This window comes from Schistocerca gregaria, unplaced genomic scaffold (assembly GCF_023897955.1).
Source record: "Schistocerca gregaria isolate iqSchGreg1 unplaced genomic scaffold, iqSchGreg1.2 ptg000431l, whole genome shotgun sequence".
In the NCBI taxonomy this organism is placed as follows: Eukaryota; Metazoa; Arthropoda; class Insecta; order Orthoptera; family Acrididae; genus Schistocerca; species Schistocerca gregaria.
Window position 1 is genome coordinate 304,132 of NW_026061857.1, and position 20,177 is coordinate 324,308.

At 51.6% G+C, this 20,177-nt stretch overlaps 17 non-coding genes across 17 annotated transcripts; all 17 read left to right on the plus strand.

The window, feature by feature from the left end:
- Positions 1 to 756: 756 nt before the first annotated feature.
- LOC126311639 (5S ribosomal RNA) lies at positions 757 to 875 on the plus strand. The gene has a single exon (XR_007554762.1). It is a non-coding gene; the product is annotated as a 5S ribosomal RNA (ribosomal RNA).
- Positions 876 to 1,937: 1,062 nt separating this feature from the next.
- On the plus strand, positions 1,938 to 2,056 carry LOC126311640 (5S ribosomal RNA). Its single transcript, XR_007554763.1, has one exon. It is a non-coding gene; the product is annotated as a 5S ribosomal RNA (ribosomal RNA).
- Positions 2,057 to 3,118: 1,062 nt separating this feature from the next.
- Positions 3,119 to 3,237, plus strand: LOC126311550 (5S ribosomal RNA). Its single transcript, XR_007554682.1, has one exon. It is a non-coding gene; the product is annotated as a 5S ribosomal RNA (ribosomal RNA).
- Positions 3,238 to 4,299: 1,062 nt separating this feature from the next.
- Positions 4,300 to 4,418, plus strand: LOC126311641 (5S ribosomal RNA). The gene has a single exon (XR_007554764.1). It is a non-coding gene; the product is annotated as a 5S ribosomal RNA (ribosomal RNA).
- A 1,062-nt stretch (positions 4,419 to 5,480) lies between these two features.
- Positions 5,481 to 5,599, plus strand: LOC126311642 (5S ribosomal RNA). The gene has a single exon (XR_007554765.1). It is a non-coding gene; the product is annotated as a 5S ribosomal RNA (ribosomal RNA).
- A 1,062-nt stretch (positions 5,600 to 6,661) lies between these two features.
- Positions 6,662 to 6,780, plus strand: LOC126311643 (5S ribosomal RNA). Its single transcript, XR_007554766.1, has one exon. It is a non-coding gene; the product is annotated as a 5S ribosomal RNA (ribosomal RNA).
- A 1,062-nt stretch (positions 6,781 to 7,842) lies between these two features.
- On the plus strand, positions 7,843 to 7,961 carry LOC126311645 (5S ribosomal RNA). The gene has a single exon (XR_007554767.1). It is a non-coding gene; the product is annotated as a 5S ribosomal RNA (ribosomal RNA).
- Positions 7,962 to 9,023: 1,062 nt separating this feature from the next.
- On the plus strand, positions 9,024 to 9,142 carry LOC126311646 (5S ribosomal RNA). The gene has a single exon (XR_007554768.1). It is a non-coding gene; the product is annotated as a 5S ribosomal RNA (ribosomal RNA).
- A 1,062-nt stretch (positions 9,143 to 10,204) lies between these two features.
- LOC126311647 (5S ribosomal RNA) lies at positions 10,205 to 10,323 on the plus strand. Its single transcript, XR_007554769.1, has one exon. It is a non-coding gene; the product is annotated as a 5S ribosomal RNA (ribosomal RNA).
- Positions 10,324 to 11,385: 1,062 nt separating this feature from the next.
- LOC126311648 (5S ribosomal RNA) lies at positions 11,386 to 11,504 on the plus strand. The gene has a single exon (XR_007554770.1). It is a non-coding gene; the product is annotated as a 5S ribosomal RNA (ribosomal RNA).
- Positions 11,505 to 12,566: 1,062 nt separating this feature from the next.
- LOC126311649 (5S ribosomal RNA) lies at positions 12,567 to 12,685 on the plus strand. The gene has a single exon (XR_007554771.1). It is a non-coding gene; the product is annotated as a 5S ribosomal RNA (ribosomal RNA).
- A 1,062-nt stretch (positions 12,686 to 13,747) lies between these two features.
- On the plus strand, positions 13,748 to 13,866 carry LOC126311651 (5S ribosomal RNA). The gene has a single exon (XR_007554773.1). It is a non-coding gene; the product is annotated as a 5S ribosomal RNA (ribosomal RNA).
- A 1,062-nt stretch (positions 13,867 to 14,928) lies between these two features.
- On the plus strand, positions 14,929 to 15,047 carry LOC126311652 (5S ribosomal RNA). The gene has a single exon (XR_007554774.1). It is a non-coding gene; the product is annotated as a 5S ribosomal RNA (ribosomal RNA).
- Positions 15,048 to 16,109: 1,062 nt separating this feature from the next.
- Positions 16,110 to 16,228, plus strand: LOC126311653 (5S ribosomal RNA). Its single transcript, XR_007554775.1, has one exon. It is a non-coding gene; the product is annotated as a 5S ribosomal RNA (ribosomal RNA).
- Positions 16,229 to 17,291: 1,063 nt separating this feature from the next.
- On the plus strand, positions 17,292 to 17,410 carry LOC126311654 (5S ribosomal RNA). Its single transcript, XR_007554776.1, has one exon. It is a non-coding gene; the product is annotated as a 5S ribosomal RNA (ribosomal RNA).
- Positions 17,411 to 18,472: 1,062 nt separating this feature from the next.
- LOC126311656 (5S ribosomal RNA) lies at positions 18,473 to 18,591 on the plus strand. Its single transcript, XR_007554777.1, has one exon. It is a non-coding gene; the product is annotated as a 5S ribosomal RNA (ribosomal RNA).
- Positions 18,592 to 19,653: 1,062 nt separating this feature from the next.
- On the plus strand, positions 19,654 to 19,772 carry LOC126311409 (5S ribosomal RNA). Its single transcript, XR_007554554.1, has one exon. It is a non-coding gene; the product is annotated as a 5S ribosomal RNA (ribosomal RNA).
- Positions 19,773 to 20,177: the final 405 nt, after the last annotated feature.

Genomic DNA, 20,177 nt, shown 5'->3' on the forward strand with positions numbered 1-20,177 from the left:
ATCACCGACGATAAGCAACAACGTTAGTATTCGGATCGGTGACCGCCAGGGAACTCTGGAAAAGAGGGCTGGCAGGGGTAGCCAAAAAATGAAGACAGACAAAGTGTCTCTAGAAATAACAAGAGTATGACACGACAGGACTGTTCTGAAATACGCCAGGGCTTATAGTTTTGTAGCAGTGCACAATTGCATATTTGTAAACAAAAATTTATCTTTCGCCGCTAGAAGAGATGGATGCTTTGTCGAACCGCCTGTGTCTTGTGTCCGTGTTTTCGCACCTTTCCACGGCACGGCACAGCGCTGCACTAGTAGCTCCGAACGGCCGCACACGGCGCCTCGGACACGCCGGTCAGTCCGGCGCCAGTCTCGCAGATGTTTCTCGTGCTTGTGCTGTCATATGGACCACGACCCGAGCGGCAGCGAGCGGCAGTCGAGCAAAGTCGGGACAAGTCGGGACAGAAGTGGACAGCCGAGAATGCACCGTGCGAATTACGCAAATATCTGGAAGCGCGACGCGTGTCAGGCAGGTGAGAACGCTTCCCTCGGTCCAGCAGGACACTGCCACACCCCGCGCAGTCCACCCGCCGCCCGGCCGCGCGCAAGACCTGCGCTGGATAACAATAACAAGGTGCGTCTCCCGCGAGTGTCGAGGTGGAAGGACGTGCTTTGCGTCAAATGTGCCACCGAAAATGGCGATTGCGTGTGTTGGGAGGAGAGGCGAAGGCTTCTTCTGCCGTGCGGCTACAGTATAAGGACGCCAACGGCCATACCATGTTGAATACACCGGTTCTCGTCCGATCACCGAAGTTAAGCAACATCGGGCCCGGTTAGTACTTGGATGGGTGACCGCCTGGGAACACCAGGTGCTGTTGGCTCTCTCTCTTCTTGTAAATTTCATGTCACTACACCTGGCAGCCCTCTTTTCATGCTAACTCTCAGGTGCGACAAAGATGCTCCCACAAGCATTTTAAACTACTGTATTAAACGTAAGATGCGAAATTACAGTAATGAACTCAGTTTGAGCAAGAATGCGCCAAGGAAGGGTGGTAGGAACTCCTTGAAAGTAACGAAACACTGCGAATCGACAGATGTGCACTTGAAATGCGTCAGAGCGCTAAATTCCAAAAACTAAGTAATTAAATAAAAAACTAAAAAAACAGAAAATCAACTGTTCTGGTACGATCACCGACGATAAGCAACAACGTTAGTATTCGGATCGGTGACCGCCAGGGAACTCTGGAAAAGAGGGCTGGCAGGGGTAGCCAAAAAATGAAGACAGACAAAGTGTCTCTAGAAATAACAAGAGTATGACACGACAGGACTGTTCTGAAATACGCCAGGGCTTATAGTTTTGTAGCAGTGCACAATTGCATATTTGTAAACAAAAATTTATCTTTCGCCGCTAGAAGAGATGGATGCTTTGTCGAACCGCCTGTGTCTTGTGTCCGTGTTTTCGCACCTTTCCACGGCACGGCACAGCGCTGCACTAGTAGCTCCGAACGGCCGCACACGGCGCCTCGGACACGCCGGTCAGTCCGGCGCCAGTCTCGCAGATGTTTCTCGTGCTTGTGCTGTCATATGGACCACGACCCGAGCGGCAGCGAGCGGCAGTCGAGCAAAGTCGGGACAAGTCGGGACAGAAGTGGACAGCCGAGAATGCACCGTGCGAATTACGCAAATATCTGGAAGCGCGACGCGTGTCAGGCAGGTGAGAACGCTTCCCTCGGTCCAGCAGGACACTGCCACACCCCGCGCAGTCCACCCGCCGCCCGGCCGCGCGCAAGACCTGCGCTGGATAACAATAACAAGGTGCGTCTCCCGCGAGTGTCGAGGTGGAAGGACGTGCTTTGCGTCAAATGTGCCACCGAAAATGGCGATTGCGTGTGTTGGGAGGAGAGGCGAAGGCTTCTTCTGCCGTGCGGCTACAGTATAAGGACGCCAACGGCCATACCATGTTGAATACACCGGTTCTCGTCCGATCACCGAAGTTAAGCAACATCGGGCCCGGTTAGTACTTGGATGGGTGACCGCCTGGGAACACCAGGTGCTGTTGGCTCTCTCTCTTCTTGTAAATTTCATGTCACTACACCTGGCAGCCCTCTTTTCATGCTAACTCTCAGGTGCGACAAAGATGCTCCCACAAGCATTTTAAACTACTGTATTAAACGTAAGATGCGAAATTACAGTAATGAACTCAGTTTGAGCAAGAATGCGCCAAGGAAGGGTGGTAGGAACTCCTTGAAAGTAACGAAACACTGCGAATCGACAGATGTGCACTTGAAATGCGTCAGAGCGCTAAATTCCAAAAACTAAGTAATTAAATAAAAAACTAAAAAAACAGAAAATCAACTGTTCTGGTACGATCACCGACGATAAGCAACAACGTTAGTATTCGGATCGGTGACCGCCAGGGAACTCTGGAAAAGAGGGCTGGCAGGGGTAGCCAAAAAATGAAGACAGACAAAGTGTCTCTAGAAATAACAAGAGTATGACACGACAGGACTGTTCTGAAATACGCCAGGGCTTATAGTTTTGTAGCAGTGCACAATTGCATATTTGTAAACGAAAATTTATCTTTCGCCGCTAGAAGAGATGGATGCTTTGTCGAACCGCCTGTGTCTTGTGTCCGTGTTTTCGCACCTTTCCACGGCACGGCACAGCGCTGCACTAGTAGCTCCGAACGGCCGCACACGGCGCCTCGGACACGCCGGTCAGTCCGGCGCCAGTCTCGCAGATGTTTCTCGTGCTTGTGCTGTCATATGGACCACGACCCGAGCGGCAGCGAGCGGCAGTCGAGCAAAGTCGGGACAAGTCGGGACAGAAGTGGACAGCCGAGAATGCACCGTGCGAATTACGCAAATATCTGGAAGCGCGACGCGTGTCAGGCAGGTGAGAACGCTTCCCTCGGTCCAGCAGGACACTGCCACACCCCGCGCAGTCCACCCGCCGCCCGGCCGCGCGCAAGACCTGCGCTGGATAACAATAACAAGGTGCGTCTCCCGCGAGTGTCGAGGTGGAAGGACGTGCTTTGCGTCAAATGTGCCACCGAAAATGGCGATTGCGTGTGTTGGGAGGAGAGGCGAAGGCTTCTTCTGCCGTGCGGCTACAGTATAAGGACGCCAACGGCCATACCATGTTGAATACACCGGTTCTCGTCCGATCACCGAAGTTAAGCAACATCAGGCCCGGTTAGTACTTGGATGGGTGACCGCCTGGGAACACCAGGTGCTGTTGGCTCTCTCTCTTCTTGTAAATTTCATGTCACTACACCTGGCAGCCCTCTTTTCATGCTAACTCTCAGGTGCGACAAAGATGCTCCCACAAGCATTTTAAACTACTGTATTAAACGTAAGATGCGAAATTACAGTAATGAACTCAGTTTGAGCAAGAATGCGCCAAGGAAGGGTGGTAGGAACTCCTTGAAAGTAACGAAACACTGCGAATCGACAGATGTGCACTTGAAATGCGTCAGAGCGCTAAATTCCAAAAACTAAGTAATTAAATAAAAAACTAAAAAAACAGAAAATCAACTGTTCTGGTACGATCACCGACGATAAGCAACAACGTTAGTATTCGGATCGGTGACCGCCAGGGAACTCTGGAAAAGAGGGCTGGCAGGGGTAGCCAAAAAATGAAGACAGACAAAGTGTCTCTAGAAATAACAAGAGTATGACACGACAGGACTGTTCTGAAATACGCCAGGGCTTATAGTTTTGTAGCAGTGCACAATTGCATATTTGTAAACGAAAATTTATCTTTCGCCGCTAGAAGAGATGGATGCTTTGTCGAACCGCCTGTGTCTTGTGTCCGTGTTTTCGCACCTTTCCACGGCACGGCACAGCGCTGCACTAGTAGCTCCGAACGGCCGCACACGGCGCCTCGGACACGCCGGTCAGTCCGGCGCCAGTCTCGCAGATGTTTCTCGTGCTTGTGCTGTCATATGGACCACGACCCGAGCGGCAGCGAGCGGCAGTCGAGCAAAGTCGGGACAAGTCGGGACAGAAGTGGACAGCCGAGAATGCACCGTGCGAATTACGCAAATATCTGGAAGCGCGACGCGTGTCAGGCAGGTGAGAACGCTTCCCTCGGTCCAGCAGGACACTGCCACACCCCGCGCAGTCCACCCGCCGCCCGGCCGCGCGCAAGACCTGCGCTAGATAACAATAACAAGGTGCGTCTCCCGCGAGTGTCGAGGTGGAAGGACGTGCTTTGCGTCAAATGTGCCACCGAAAATGGCGATTGCGTGTGTTGGGAGGAGAGGCGAAGGCTTCTTCTGCCGTGCGGCTACAGTATAAGGACGCCAACGGCCATACCATGTTGAATACACCGGTTCTCGTCCGATCACCGAAGTTAAGCAACATCGGGCCCGGTTAGTACTTGGATGGGTGACCGCCTGGGAACACCAGGTGCTGTTGGCTCTCTCTCTTCTTGTAAATTTCATGTCACTACACCTGGCAGCCCTCTTTTCATGCTAACTCTCAGGTGCGACAAAGATGCTCCCACAAGCATTTTAAACTACTGTATTAAACGTAAGATGCGAAATTACAGTAATGAACTCAGTTTGAGCAAGAATGCGCCAAGGAAGGGTGGTAGGAACTCCTTGAAAGTAACGAAACACTGCGAATCGACAGATGTGCACTTGAAATGCGTCAGAGCGCTAAATTCCAAAAACTAAGTAATTAAATAAAAAACTAAAAAAACAGAAAATCAACTGTTCTGGTACGATCACCGACGATAAGCAACAACGTTAGTATTCGGATCGGTGACCGCCAGGGAACTCTGGAAAAGAGGGCTGGCAGGGGTAGCCAAAAAATGAAGACAGACAAAGTGTCTCTAGAAATAACAAGAGTATGACACGACAGGACTGTTCTGAAATACGCCAGGGCTTATAGTTTTGTAGCAGTGCACAATTGCATATTTGTAAACGAAAATTTATCTTTCGCCGCTAGAAGAGATGGATGCTTTGTCGAACCGCCTGTGTCTTGTGTCCGTGTTTTCGCACCTTTCCACGGCACGGCACAGCGCTGCACTAGTAGCTCCGAACGGCCGCACACGGCGCCTCGGACACGCCGGTCAGTCCGGCGCCAGTCTCGCAGATGTTTCTCGTGCTTGTGCTGTCATATGGACCACGACCCGAGCGGCAGCGAGCGGCAGTCGAGCAAAGTCGGGACAAGTCGGGACAGAAGTGGACAGCCGAGAATGCACCGTGCGAATTACGCAAATATCTGGAAGCGCGACGCGTGTCAGGCAGGTGAGAACGCTTCCCTCGGTCCAGCAGGACACTGCCACACCCCGCGCAGTCCACCCGCCGCCCGGCCGCGCGCAAGACCTGCGCTGGATAACAATAACAAGGTGCGTCTCCCGCGAGTGTCGAGGTGGAAGGACGTGCTTTGCGTCAAATGTGCCACCGAAAATGGCGATTGCGTGTGTTGGGAGGAGAGGCGAAGGCTTCTTCTGCCGTGCGGCTACAGTATAAGGACGCCAACGGCCATACCATGTTGAATACACCGGTTCTCGTCCGATCACCGAAGTTAAGCAACATCGGGCCCGGTTAGTACTTGGATGGGTGACCGCCTGGGAACACCAGGTGCTGTTGGCTCTCTCTCTTCTTGTAAATTTCATGTCACTACACCTGGCAGCCCTCTTTTCATGCTAACTCTCAGGTGCGACAAAGATGCTCCCACAAGCATTTTAAACTACTGTATTAAACGTAAGATGCGAAATTACAGTAATGAACTCAGTTTGAGCAAGAATGCGCCAAGGAAGGGTGGTAGGAACTCCTTGAAAGTAACGAAACACTGCGAATCGACAGATGTGCACTTGAAATGCGTCAGAGCGCTAAATTCCAAAAACTAAGTAATTAAATAAAAAACTAAAAAAACAGAAAATCAACTGTTCTGGTACGATCACCGACGATAAGCAACAACGTTAGTATTCGGATCGGTGACCGCCAGGGAACTCTGGAAAAGAGGGCTGGCAGGGGTAGCCAAAAAATGAAGACAGACAAAGTGTCTCTAGAAATAACAAGAGTATGACACGACAGGACTGTTCTGAAATACGCCAGGGCTTATAGTTTTGTAGCAGTGCACAATTGCATATTTGTAAACGAAAATTTATCTTTCGCCGCTAGAAGAGATGGATGCTTTGTCGAACCGCCTGTGTCTTGTGTCCGTGTTTTCGCACCTTTCCACGGCACGGCACAGCGCTGCACTAGTAGCTCCGAACGGCCGCACACGGCGCCTCGGACACGCCGGTCAGTCCGGCGCCAGTCTCGCAGATGTTTCTCGTGCTTGTGCTGTCATATGGACCACGACCCGAGCGGCAGCGAGCGGCAGTCGAGCAAAGTCGGGACAAGTCGGGACAGAAGTGGACAGCCGAGAATGCACCGTGCGAATTACGCAAATATCTGGAAGCGCGACGCGTGTCAGGCAGGTGAGAACGCTTCCCTCGGTCCAGCAGGACACTGCCACACCCCGCGCAGTCCACCCGCCGCCCGGCCGCGCGCAAGACCTGCGCTGGATAACAATAACAAGGTGCGTCTCCCGCGAGTGTCGAGGTGGAAGGACGTGCTTTGCGTCAAATGTGCCACCGAAAATGGCGATTGCGTGTGTTGGGAGGAGAGGCGAAGGCTTCTTCTGCCGTGCGGCTACAGTATAAGGACGCCAACGGCCATACCATGTTGAATACACCGGTTCTCGTCCGATCACCGAAGTTAAGCAACATCGGGCCCGGTTAGTACTTGGATGGGTGACCGCCTGGGAACACCAGGTGCTGTTGGCTCTCTCTCTTCTTGTAAATTTCATGTCACTACACCTGGCAGCCCTCTTTTCATGCTAACTCTCAGGTGCGACAAAGATGCTCCCACAAGCATTTTAAACTACTGTATTAAACGTAAGATGCGAAATTACAGTAATGAACTCAGTTTGAGCAAGAATGCGCCAAGGAAGGGTGGTAGGAACTCCTTGAAAGTAACGAAACACTGCGAATCGACAGATGTGCACTTGAAATGCGTCAGAGCGCTAAATTCCAAAAACTAAGTAATTAAATAAAAAACTAAAAAAACAGAAAATCAACTGTTCTGGTACGATCACCGACGATAAGCAACAACGTTAGTATTCGGATCGGTGACCGCCAGGGAACTCTGGAAAAGAGGGCTGGCAGGGGTAGCCAAAAAATGAAGACAGACAAAGTGTCTCTAGAAATAACAAGAGTATGACACGACAGGACTGTTCTGAAATACGCCAGGGCTTATAGTTTTGTAGCAGTGCACAATTGCATATTTGTAAACGAAAATTTATCTTTCGCCGCTAGAAGAGATGGATGCTTTGTCGAACCGCCTGTGTCTTGTGTCCGTGTTTTCGCACCTTTCCACGGCACGGCACAGCGCTGCACTAGTAGCTCCGAACGGCCGCACACGGCGCCTCGGACACGCCGGTCAGTCCGGCGCCAGTCTCGCAGATGTTTCTCGTGCTTGTGCTGTCATATGGACCACGACCCGAGCGGCAGCGAGCGGCAGTCGAGCAAAGTCGGGACAAGTCGGGACAGAAGTGGACAGCCGAGAATGCACCGTGCGAATTACGCAAATATCTGGAAGCGCGACGCGTGTCAGGCAGGTGAGAACGCTTCCCTCGGTCCAGCAGGACACTGCCACACCCCGCGCAGTCCACCCGCCGCCCGGCCGCGCGCAAGACCTGCGCTGGATAACAATAACAAGGTGCGTCTCCCGCGAGTGTCGAGGTGGAAGGACGTGCTTTGCGTCAAATGTGCCACCGAAAATGGCGATTGCGTGTGTTGGGAGGAGAGGCGAAGGCTTCTTCTGCCGTGCGGCTACAGTATAAGGACGCCAACGGCCATACCATGTTGAATACACCGGTTCTCGTCCGATCACCGAAGTTAAGCAACATCGGGCCCGGTTAGTACTTGGATGGGTGACCGCCTGGGAACACCAGGTGCTGTTGGCTCTCTCTCTTCTTGTAAATTTCATGTCACTACACCTGGCAGCCCTCTTTTCATGCTAACTCTCAGGTGCGACAAAGATGCTCCCACAAGCATTTTAAACTACTGTATTAAACGTAAGATGCGAAATTACAGTAATGAACTCAGTTTGAGCAAGAATGCGCCAAGGAAGGGTGGTAGGAACTCCTTGAAAGTAACGAAACACTGCGAATCGACAGATGTGCACTTGAAATGCGTCAGAGCGCTAAATTCCAAAAACTAAGTAATTAAATAAAAAACTAAAAAAACAGAAAATCAACTGTTCTGGTACGATCACCGACGATAAGCAACAACGTTAGTATTCGGATCGGTGACCGCCAGGGAACTCTGGAAAAGAGGGCTGGCAGGGGTAGCCAAAAAATGAAGACAGACAAAGTGTCTCTAGAAATAACAAGAGTATGACACGACAGGACTGTTCTGAAATACGCCAGGGCTTATAGTTTTGTAGCAGTGCACAATTGCATATTTGTAAACGAAAATTTATCTTTCGCCGCTAGAAGAGATGGATGCTTTGGCGAACCGCCTGTGTCTTGTGTCCGTGTTTTCGCACCTTTCCACGGCACGGCACAGCGCTGCACTAGTAGCTCCGAACGGCCGCACACGGCGCCTCGGACACGCCGGTCAGTCCGGCGCCAGTCTCGCAGATGTTTCTCGTGCTTGTGCTGTCATATGGACCACGACCCGAGCGGCAGCGAGCGGCAGTCGAGCAAAGTCGGGACAAGTCGGGACAGAAGTGGACAGCCGAGAATGCACCGTGCGAATTACGCAAATATCTGGAAGCGCGACGCGTGTCAGGCAGGTGAGAACGCTTCCCTCGGTCCAGCAGGACACTGCCACACCCCGCGCAGTCCACCCGCCGCCCGGCCGCGCGCAAGACCTGCGCTGGATAACAATAACAAGGTGCGTCTCCCGCGAGTGTCGAGGTGGAAGGACGTGCTTTGCGTCAAATGTGCCACCGAAAATGGCGATTGCGTGTGTTGGGAGGAGAGGCGAAGGCTTCTTCTGCCGTGCGGCTACAGTATAAGGACGCCAACGGCCATACCATGTTGAATACACCGGTTCTCGTCCGATCACCGAAGTTAAGCAACATCGGGCCCGGTTAGTACTTGGATGGGTGACCGCCTGGGAACACCAGGTGCTGTTGGCTCTCTCTCTTCTTGTAAATTTCATGTCACTACACCTGGCAGCCCTCTTTTCATGCTAACTCTCAGGTGCGACAAAGATGCTCCCACAAGCATTTTAAACTACTGTATTAAACGTAAGATGCGAAATTACAGTAATGAACTCAGTTTGAGCAAGAATGCGCCAAGGAAGGGTGGTAGGAACTCCTTGAAAGTAACGAAACACTGCGAATCGACAGATGTGCACTTGAAATGCGTCAGAGCGCTAAATTCCAAAAACTAAGTAATTAAATAAAAAACTAAAAAAACAGAAAATCAACTGTTCTGGTACGATCACCGACGATAAGCAACAACGTTAGTATTCGGATCGGTGACCGCCAGGGAACTCTGGAAAAGAGGGCTGGCAGGGGTAGCCAAAAAATGAAGACAGACAAAGTGTCTCTAGAAATAACAAGAGTATGACACGACAGGACTGTTCTGAAATACGCCAGGGCTTATAGTTTTGTAGCAGTGCACAATTGCATATTTGTAAACGAAAATTTATCTTTCGCCGCTAGAAGAGATGGATGCTTTGTCGAACCGCCTGTGTCTTGTGTCCGTGTTTTCGCACCTTTCCACGGCACGGCACAGCGCTGCACTAGTAGCTCCGAACGGCCGCACACGGCGCCTCGGACACGCCGGTCAGTCCGGCGCCAGTCTCGCAGATGTTTCTCGTGCTTGTGCTGTCATATGGACCACGACCCGAGCGGCAGCGAGCGGCAGTCGAGCAAAGTCGGGACAAGTCGGGACAGAAGTGGACAGCCGAGAATGCACCGTGCGAATTACGAAAATATCTGGAAGCGCGACGCGTGTCAGGCAGGTGAGAACGCTTCCCTCGGTCCAGCAGGACACTGCCACACCCCGCGCAGTCCACCCGCCGCCCGGCCGCGCGCAAGACCTGCGCTGGATAACAATAACAAGGTGCGTCTCCCGCGAGTGTCGAGGTGGAAGGACGTGCTTTGCGTCAAATGTGCCACCGAAAATGGCGATTGCGTGTGTTGGGAGGAGAGGCGAAGGCTTCTTCTGCCGTGCGGCTACAGTATAAGGACGCCAACGGCCATACCATGTTGAATACACCGGTTCTCGTCCGATCACCGAAGTTAAGCAACATCGGGCCCGGTTAGTACTTGGATGGGTGACCGCCTGGGAACACCAGGTGCTGTTGGCTCTCTCTCTTCTTGTAAATTTCATGTCACTACACCTGGCAGCCCTCTTTTCATGCTAACTCTCAGGTGCGACAAAGATGCTCCCACAAGCATTTTAAACTACTGTATTAAACGTAAGATGCGAAATTACAGTAATGAACTCAGTTTGAGCAAGAATGCGCCAAGGAAGGGTGGTAGGAACTCCTTGAAAGTAACGAAACACTGCGAATCGACAGATGTGCACTTGAAATGCGTCAGAGCGCTAAATTCCAAAAACTAAGTAATTAAATAAAAAACTAAAAAAACAGAAAATCAACTGTTCTGGTACGATCACCGACGATAAGCAACAACGTTAGTATTCGGATCGGTGACCGCCAGGGAACTCTGGAAAAGAGGGCTGGCAGGGGTAGCCAAAAAATGAAGACAGACAAAGTGTCTCTAGAAATAACAAGAGTATGACACGACAGGACTGTTCTGAAATACGCCAGGGCTTATAGTTTTGTAGCAGTGCACAATTGCATATTTGTAAACGAAAATTTATCTTTCGCCGCTAGAAGAGATGGATGCTTTGTCGAACCGCCTGTGTCTTGTGTCCGTGTTTTCGCACCTTTCCACGGCACGGCACAGCGCTGCACTAGTAGCTCCGAACGGCCGCACACGGCGCCTCGGACACGCCGGTCAGTCCGGCGCCAGTCTCGCAGATGTTTCTCGTGCTTGTGCTGTCATATGGACCACGACCCGAGCGGCAGCGAGCGGCAGTCGAGCAAAGTCGGGACAAGTCGGGACAGAAGTGGACAGCCGAGAATGCACCGTGCGAATTACGCAAATATCTGGAAGCGCGACGCGTGTCAGGCAGGTGAGAACGCTTCCCTCGGTCCAGCAGGACACTGCCACACCCCGCGCAGTCCACCCGCCGCCCGGCCGCGCGCAAGACCTGCGCTGGATAACAATAACAAGGTGCGTCTCCCGCGAGTGTCGAGGTGGAAGGACGTGCTTTGCGTCAAATGTGCCACCGAAAATGGCGATTGCGTGTGTTGGGAGGAGAGGCGAAGGCTTCTTCTGCCGTGCGGCTACAGTATAAGGACGCCAACGGCCATACCATGTTGAATACACCGGTTCTCGTCCGATCACCGAAGTTAAGCAACATCGGGCCCGGTTAGTACTTGGATGGGTGACCGCCTGGGAACACCAGGTGCTGTTGGCTCTCTCTCTTCTTGTAAATTTCATGTCACTACACCTGGCAGCCCTCTTTTCATGCTAACTCTCAGGTGCGACAAAGATGCTCCCACAAGCATTTTAAACTACTGTATTAAACGTAAGATGCGAAATTACAGTAATGAACTCAGTTTGAGCAAGAATGCGCCAAGGAAGGGTGGTAGGAACTCCTTGAAAGTAACGAAACACTGCGAATCGACAGATGTGCACTTGAAATGCGTCAGAGCGCTAAATTCCAAAAACTAAGTAATTAAATAAAAAACTAAAAAAACAGAAAATCAACTGTTCTGGTACGATCACCGACGATAAGCAACAACGTTAGTATTCGGATCGGTGACCGCCAGGGAACTCTGGAAAAGAGGGCTGGCAGGGGTAGCCAAAAAATGAAGACAGACAAAGTGTCTCTAGAAATAACAAGAGTATGACACGACAGGACTGTTCTGAAATACGCCAGGGCTTATAGTTTTGTAGCAGTGCACAATTGCATATTTGTAAACGAAAATTTATCTTTCGCCGCTAGAAGAGATGGATGCTTTGTCGAACCGCCTGTGTCTTGTGTCCGTGTTTTCGCACCTTTCCACGGCACGGCACAGCGCTGCACTAGTAGCTCCGAACGGCCGCACACGGCGCCTCGGACACGCCGGTCAGTCCGGCGCCAGTCTCGCAGATGTTTCTCGTGCTTGTGCTGTCATATGGACCACGACCCGAGCGGCAGCGAGCGGCAGTCGAGCAAAGTCGGGACAAGTCGGGACAGAAGTGGACAGCCGAGAATGCACCGTGCGAATTACGCAAATATCTGGAAGCGCGACGCGTGTCAGGCAGGTGAGAACGCTTCCCTCGGTCCAGCAGGACACTGCCACACCCCGCGCAGTCCACCCGCCGCCCGGCCGCGCGCAAGACCTGCGCTGGATAACAATAACAAGGTGCGTCTCCCGCGAGTGTCGAGGTGGAAGGACGTGCTTTGCGTCAAATGTGCCACCGAAAATGGCGATTGCGTGTGTTGGGAGGAGAGGCGAAGGCTTCTTCTGCCGTGCGGCTACAGTATAAGGACGCCAACGGCCATACCATGTTGAATACACCGGTTCTCGTCCGATCACCGAAGTTAAGCAACATCGGGCCCGGTTAGTACTTGGATGGGTGACCGCCTGGGAACACCAGGTGCTGTTGGCTCTCTCTCTTCTTGTAAATTTCATGTCACTACACCTGGCAGCCCTCTTTTCATGCTAACTCTCAGGTGCGACAAAGATGCTCCCACAAGCATTTTAAACTACTGTATTAAACGTAAGATGCGAAATTACAGTAATGAACTCAGTTTGAGCAAGAATGCGCCAAGGAAGGGTGGTAGGAACTCCTTGAAAGTAACGAAACACTGCGAATCGACAGATGTGCACTTGAAATGCGTCAGAGCGCTAAATTCCAAAAACTAAGTAATTAAATAAAAAACTAAAAAAACAGAAAATCAACTGTTCTGGTACGATCACCGACGATAAGCAACAACGTTAGTATTCGGATCGGTGACCGCCAGGGAACTCTGGAAAAGAGGGCTGGCAGGGGTAGCCAAAAAATGAAGACAGACAAAGTGTCTCTAGAAATAACAAGAGTATGACACGACAGGACTGTTCTGAAATACGCCAGGGCTTATAGTTTTGTAGCAGTGCACAATTGCATATTTGTAAACGAAAATTTATCTTTCGCCGCTAGAAGAGATGGATGCTTTGTCGAACCGCCTGTGTCTTGTGTCCGTGTTTTCGCACCTTTCCACGGCACGGCACAGCGCTGCACTAGTAGCTCCGAACGGCCGCACACGGCGCCTCGGACACGCCGGTCAGTCCGGCGCCAGTCTCGCAGATGTTTCTCGTGCTTGTGCTGTCATATGGACCACGACCCGAGCGGCAGCGAGCGGCAGTCGAGCAAAGTCGGGACAAGTCGGGACAGAAGTGGACAGCCGAGAATGCACCGTGCGAATTACGCAAATATCTGGAAGCGCGACGCGTGTCAGGCAGGTGAGAACGCTTCCCTCGGTCCAGCAGGACACTGCCACACCCCGCGCAGTCCACCCGCCGCCCGGCCGCGCGCAAGACCTGCGCTGGATAACAATAACAAGGTGCGTCTCCCGCGAGTGTCGAGGTGGAAGGACGTGCTTTGCGTCAAATGTGCCACCGAAAATGGCGATTGCGTGTGTTGGGAGGAGAGGCGAAGGCTTCTTCTGCCGTGCGGCTACAGTATAAGGACGCCAACGGCCATACCATGTTGAATACACCGGTTCTCGTCCGATCACCGAAGTTAAGCAACATCGGGCCCGGTTAGTACTTGGATGGGTGACCGCCTGGGAACACCAGGTGCTGTTGGCTCTCTCTCTTCTTGTAAATTTCATGTCACTACACCTGGCAGCCCTCTTTTCATGCTAACTCTCAGGTGCGACAAAGATGCTCCCACAAGCATTTTAAACTACTGTATTAAACGTAAGATGCGAAATTACAGTAATGAACTCAGTTTGAGCAAGAATGCGCCAAGGAAGGGTGGTAGGAACTCCTTGAAAGTAACGAAACACTGCGAATCGACAGATGTGCACTTGAAATGCGTCAGAGCGCTAAATTCCAAAAACTAAGTAATTAAATAAAAAACTAAAAAAACAGAAAATCAACTGTTCTGGTACGATCACCGACGATAAGCAACAACGTTAGTATTCGGATCGGTGACCGCCAGGGAACTCTGGAAAAGAGGGCTGGCAGGGGTAGCCAAAAAATGAAGACAGACAAAGTGTCTCTAGAAATAACAAGAGTATGACACGACAGGACTGTTCTGAAATACGCCAGGGCTTATAGTTTTGTAGCAGTGCACAATTGCATATTTGTAAACGAAAATTTATCTTTCGCCGCTAGAAGAGATGGATGCTTTGTCGAACCGCCTGTGTCTTGTGTCCGTGTTTTCGCACCTTTCCACGGCACGGCACAGCGCTGCACTAGTAGCTCCGAACGGCCGCACACGGCGCCTCGGACACGCCGGTCAGTCCGGCGCCAGTCTCGCAGATGTTTCTCGTGCTTGTGCTGTCATATGGACCACGACCCGAGCGGCAGCGAGCGGCAGTCGAGCAAAGTCGGGACAAGTCGGGACAGAAGTGGACAGCCGAGAATGCACCGTGCGAATTACGCAAATATCTGGAAGCGCGACGCGTGTCAGGCAGGTGAGAACGCTTCCCTCGGTCCAGCAGGACACTGCCACACCCCGCGCAGTCCACCCGCCGCCCGGCCGCGCGCAAGACCTGCGCTGGATAACAATAACAAGGTGCGTCTCCCGCGAGTGTCGAGGTGGAAGGACGTGCTTTGCGTCAAATGTGCCACCGAAAATGGCGATTGCGTGTGTTGGGAGGAGAGGCGAAGGCTTCTTCTGCCGTGCGGCTACAGTATAAGGACGCCAACGGCCATACCATGTTGAATACACCGGTTCTCGTCCGATCACCGAAGTTAAGCAACATCGGGCCCGGTTAGTACTTGGATGGGTGACCGCCTGGGAACACCAGGTGCTGTTGGCTCTCTCTCTTCTTGTAAATTTCATGTCACTACACCTGGCAGCCCTCTTTTCATGCTAACTCTCAGGTGCGACAAAGATGCTCCCACAAGCATTTTAAACTACTGTATTAAACGTAAGATGCGAAATTACAGTAATGAACTCAGTTTGAGCAAGAATGCGCCAAGGAAGGGTGGTAGGAACTCCTTGAAAGTAACGAAACACTGCGAATCGACAGATGTGCACTTGAAATGCGTCAGAGCGCTAAATTCCAAAAACTAAGTAATTAAATAAAAAACTAAAAAAACAGAAAATCAACTGTTCTGGTACGATCACCGACGATAAGCAACAACGTTAGTATTCGGATCGGTGACCGCCAGGGAACTCTGGAAAAGAGGGCTGGCAGGGGTAGCCAAAAAATGAAGACAGACAAAGTGTCTCTAGAAATAACAAGAGTATGACACGACAGGACTGTTCTGAAATACGCCAGGGCTTATAGTTTTGTAGCAGTGCACAATTGCATATTTGTAAACGAAAATTTATCTTTCGCCGCTAGAAGAGATGGATGCTTTGTCGAACCGCCTGTGTCTTGTGTCCGTGTTTTCGCACCTTTCCACGGCACGGCACAGCGCTGCACTAGTAGCTCCGAACGGCCGCACACGGCGCCTCGGACACGCCGGTCAGTCCGGCGCCAGTCTCGCAGATGTTTCTCGTGCTTGTGCTGTCATATGGACCACGACCCGAGCGGCAGCGAGCGGCAGTCGAGCAAAGTCGGGACAAGTCGGGACAGAAGTGGACAGCCGAGAATGCACCGTGCGAATTACGCAAATATCTGGAAGCGCGACGCGTGTCAGGCAGGTGAGAACGCTTCCCTCGGTCCAGCAGGACACTGCCACACCCCGCGCAGTCCACCCGCCGCCCGGCCGCGCGCAAGACCTGCGCTGGATAACAATAACAAGGTGCGTCTCCCGCGAGTGTCGAGGTGGAAGGACGTGCTTTGCGTCAAATGTGCCACCGAAAATGGCGATTGCGTGTGTTGGGAGGAGAGGCGAAGGCTTCTTCTGCCGTGCGGCTACAGTATAAGGACGCCAACGGCCATACCATGTTGAATACACCGGTTCTCGTCCGATCACCGAAGTTAAGCAACATCGGGCCCGGTTAGTACTTGGATGGGTGACCGCCTGGGAACACCAGGTGCTGTTGGCTCTCTCTCTTCTTGTAAATTTCATGTCACTACACCTGGCAGCCCTCTTTTCATGCTAACTCTCAGGTGCGACAAAGATGCTCCCACAAGCATTTTAAACTACTGTATTAAACGTAAGATGCGAAATTACAGTAATGAACTCAGTTTGAGCAAGAATGCGCCAAGGAAGGGTTGTAGGAACTCCTTGAAAGTAACGAAACACTGCGAATCGACAGATGTGCACTTGAAATGCGTCAGAGCGCTAAATTCCAAAAACTAAGTAATTAAATAAAAAACTAAAAAAAACAGAAAATCAACTGTTCTGGTACGATCACCGACGATAAGCAACAACGTTAGTATTCGGATCGGTGACCGCCAGGGAACTCTGGAAAAGAGGGCTGGCAGGGGTAGCCAAAAAATGAAGACAGACAAAGTGTCTCTAGAAATAACAAGAGTATGACACGACAGGACTGTTCTGAAATACGCCAGGGCTTATAGTTTTGTAGCAGTGCACAATTGCATATTTGTAAACGAAAATTTATCTTTCGCCGCTAGAAGAGATGGATGCTTTGTCGAACCGCCTGTGTCTTGTGTCCGTGTTTTCGCACCTTTCCACGGCACGGCACAGCGCTGCACTAGTAGCTCCGAACGGCCGCACACGGCGCCTCGGACACGCCGGTCAGTCCGGCGCCAGTCTCGCAGATGTTTCTCGTGCTTGTGCTGTCATATGGACCACGACCCGAGCGGCAGCGAGCGGCAGTCGAGCAAAGTCGGGACAAGTCGGGACAGAAGTGGACAGCCGAGAATGCACCGTGCGAATTACGCAAATATCTGGAAGCGCGACGCGTGTCAGGCAGGTGAGAACGCTTCCCTCGGTCCAGCAGGACACTGCCACACCCCGCGCAGTCCACCCGCCGCCCGGCCGCGCGCAAGACCTGCGCTGGATAACAATAACAAGGTGCGTCTCCCGCGAGTGTCGAGGTGGAAGGACGTGCTTTGCGTCAAATGTGCCACCGAAAATGGCGATTGCGTGTGTTGGGAGGAGAGGCGAAGGCTTCTTCTGCCGTGCGGCTACAGTATAAGGACGCCAACGGCCATACCATGTTGAATACACCGGTTCTCGTCCGATCACCGAAGTTAAGCAACATCGGGCCCGGTTAGTACTTGGATGGGTGACCGCCTGGGAACACCAGGTGCTGTTGGCTCTCTCTCTTCTTGTAAATTTCATGTCACTACACCTGGCAGCCCTCTTTTCATGCTAACTCTCAGGTGCGACAAAGATGCTCCCACAAGCATTTTAAACTACTGTATTAAACGTAAGATGCGAAATTACAGTAATGAACTCAGTTTGAGCAAGAATGCGCCAAGGAAGGGTGGTAGGAACTCCTTGAAAGTAACGAAACACTGCGAATCGACAGATGTGCACTTGAAATGCGTCAGAGCGCTAAATTCCAAAAACTAAGTAATTAAATAAAAAACTAAAAAAACAGAAAATCAACTGTTCTGGTACGATCACCGACGATAAGCAACAACGTTAGTATTCGGATCGGTGACCGCCAGGGAACTCTGGAAAAGAGGGCTGGCAGGGGTAGCCAAAAAATGAAGACAGACAAAGTGTCTCTAGAAATAACAAGAGTATGACACGACAGGACTGTTCTGAAATACGCCAGGGCTTATAGTTTTGTAGCAGTGCACAATTGCATATTTGTAAACGAAAATTTATCTTTCGCCGCTAGAAGAGATGGATGCTTTGTCGAACCGCCTGTGTCTTGTGTCCGTGTTTTCGCACCTTTCCACGGCACGGCACAGCGCTGCACTAGTAGCTCCGAACGGCCGCACACGGCGCCTCGGACACGCCGGTCAGTCCGGCGCCAGTCTCGCAGATGTTTCTCGTGCTTGTGCTGTCATATGGACCACGACCCGAGCGGCAGCGAGCGGCAGTCGAGCAAAGTCGGGACAAGTCGGGACAGAAGTGGACAGCCGAGAATGCACCGTGCGAATTACGCAAATATCTGGAAGCGCGACGCGTGTCAGGCAGGTGAGAACGCTTCCCTCGGTCCAGCAGGACACTGCCACACCCCGCGCAGTCCACCCGCCGCCCGGCCGCGCGCAAGACCTGCGCTGGATAACAATAACAAGGTGCGTCTCCCGCGAGTGTCGAGGTGGAAGGACGTGCTTTGCGTCAAATGTGCCACCGAAAATGGCGATTGCGTGTGTTGGGAGGAGAGGCGAAGGCTTCTTCTGCCGTGCGGCTACAGTATAAGGACGCCAACGGCCATACCATGTTGAATACACCGGTTCTCGTCCGATCACCGAAGTTAAGCAACATCGGGCCCGGTTAGTACTTGGATGGGTGACCGCCTGGGAACACCAGGTGCTGTTGGCTCTCTCTCTTCTTGTAAATTTCATGTCACTACACCTGGCAGCCCTCTTTTCATGCTAACTCTCAGGTGCGACAAAGATGCTCCCACAAGCATTTTAAACTACTGTATTAAACGTAAGATGCGAAATTACAGTAATGAACTCAGTTTGAGCAAGAATGCGCCAAGGAAGGGTGGTAGGAACTCCTTGAAAGTAACGAAACACTGCGAATCGACAGATGTGCACTTGAAATGCGTCAGAGCGCTAAATTCCAAAAACTAAGTAATTAAATAAAAAACTAAAAAAACAGAAAATCAACTGTTCTGGTACGATCACCGACGATAAGCAACAACGTTAGTATTCGGATCGGTGACCGCCAGGGAACTCTGGAAAAGAGGGCTGGCAGGGGTAGCCAAAAAATGAAGACAGACAAAGTGTCTCTAGAAATAACAAGAGTATGACACGACAGGACTGTTCTGAAATACGCCAGGGCTTATAGTTTTGTAGCAGTGCACAATTGCATATTTGTAAACGAAAATTTATCTTTCGCCGCTAGAAGAGATGGATGCTTTGTCGAACCGCCTGTGTCTTGTGTCCGTGTTTTCGCACCTTTCCACGGCACGGCACAGCGCTGCACTAGTAGCTCCGAACGGCCGCACACGGCGCCTCGGACACGCCGGTCAGTCCGGCGCCAGTCTCGCAGATGTTTCTCGTGCTTGTGCTGTCATATGGACCACGACCCGAGCGGCAGCGAGCGGCAGTCGAGCAAAGTCGGGACAAGTCGGGACAGAAGTGGACAGCCGAGAATGCACCGTGCGAATTACGCAAATATCTGGAAGCGCGACGCGTGTCAGGCAGGTGAGAACGCTTCCCTCGGTCCAGCAGGACACTGCCACACCCCGCGCAGTCCACCCGCCGCCCGGCCGCGCGCAAGACCTGCGCTGGATAACAATAACAAGGTGCGTCTCCCGCGAGTGTCGAGGTGGAAGGACGTGCTTTGCGTCAAATGTGCCACCGAAAATGGCGATTGCGTGTGTTGGGAGGAGAGGCGAAGGCTTCTTCTGCCGTGCGGCTACAGTATAAGGACGCCAACGGCCATACCATGTTGAATACACCGGTTCTCGTCCGATCACCGAAGTTAAGCAACATCGGGCCCGGTTAGTACTTGGATGGGTGACCGCCTGGGAACACCAGGTGCTGTTGGCTCTCTCTCTTCTTGTAAATTTCATGTCACTACACCTGGCAGCCCTCTTTTCATGCTAACTCTCAGGTGCGACAAAGATGCTCCCACAAGCATTTTAAACTACTGTATTAAACGTAAGATGCGAAATTACAGTAATGAACTCAGTTTGAGCAAGAATGCGCCAAGGAAGGGTGGTAGGAACTCCTTGAAAGTAACGAAACACTGCGAATCGACAGATGTGCACTTGAAATGCGTCAGAGCGCTAAATTCCAAAAACTAAGTAATTAAATAAAAAACTAAAAAAACAGAAAATCAACTGTTCTGGTACGATCACCGACGATAAGCAACAACGTTAGTATTCGGATCGGTGACCGCCAGGGAACTCTGGAAAAGAGGGCTGGCAGGGGTAGCAACACGCGATCTAGTGT